Below are 774 nucleotides of genomic sequence, written 5' to 3' on the forward strand. Positions count from 1 at the left end.
AGAACCTAGAGGTCAACTAAGGCACGTACCCAGTCCTCAACAGGGTTCTGAATCTTTCCCCCTCCTTTTTTTTTTTTTTTTGAGACTCTGTCGCCCTGGGTAGAGTGCTCTGGAGTCATCATAGCTCAAGAGCAACCTCAAAACTCCTGAGTTCAAGTGATCCTCTTGCCTCAGCCTCCTGAGTAGCTGGGACTATAGGTATGCACCACTGCGGCCAACTAGTTTTTTCTATTTTTAATAGAGACAGGGTCTCACTATTGTTCAGGTTGGTCTCAAACCCCTAAGCTCCAGCAATCCACCTACCTCAACCTCCCAGAGTGCTACAACTACAGGATAAGCCACCAAACCTGAGGTTCCTGAATCTTTACTACCAGAATGAACAAGTTAGGCCAGGTGCAGTGGTTCATGCCTGTAATCCCAGCACTCTGGGAGGCCGAGGCGGGTGGATAGACTGAGCTCATGGCAGCCTGAGCCAGAGTGAGACCTCATTTCTAAAAGTAGCCGGGCTCAGCGCCTATAGCTCAAGCGGCTATGGAGCCAGCCATATACACCAGAGCTGGTGAGTTCAAATCCAGCCTGGGCCTGCCAAACAACAGTGACAACTACAACCAAAAAATAGCCAGGCATTGTGGCAGGTGCCTGTAGTCCCAGCTACTTGGGAGGCCAAGACAAGAGAATCACTTAAACCCAGGAGCTGAAGGTTGCTGTGAGCTGTGATGCCATAGCACTCTACCCAGGGGGACAGCTTGAGGCTCTGTCTCAAAAAAAAAAAAA

The sequence above is a fragment of the Otolemur garnettii genome, unplaced genomic scaffold (genome assembly GCF_000181295.1).
Source record: "Otolemur garnettii isolate 467f Iridium unplaced genomic scaffold, OtoGar3 scaffold00018, whole genome shotgun sequence".
Taxonomy (NCBI): Eukaryota; Metazoa; Chordata; class Mammalia; order Primates; family Galagidae; genus Otolemur; species Otolemur garnettii.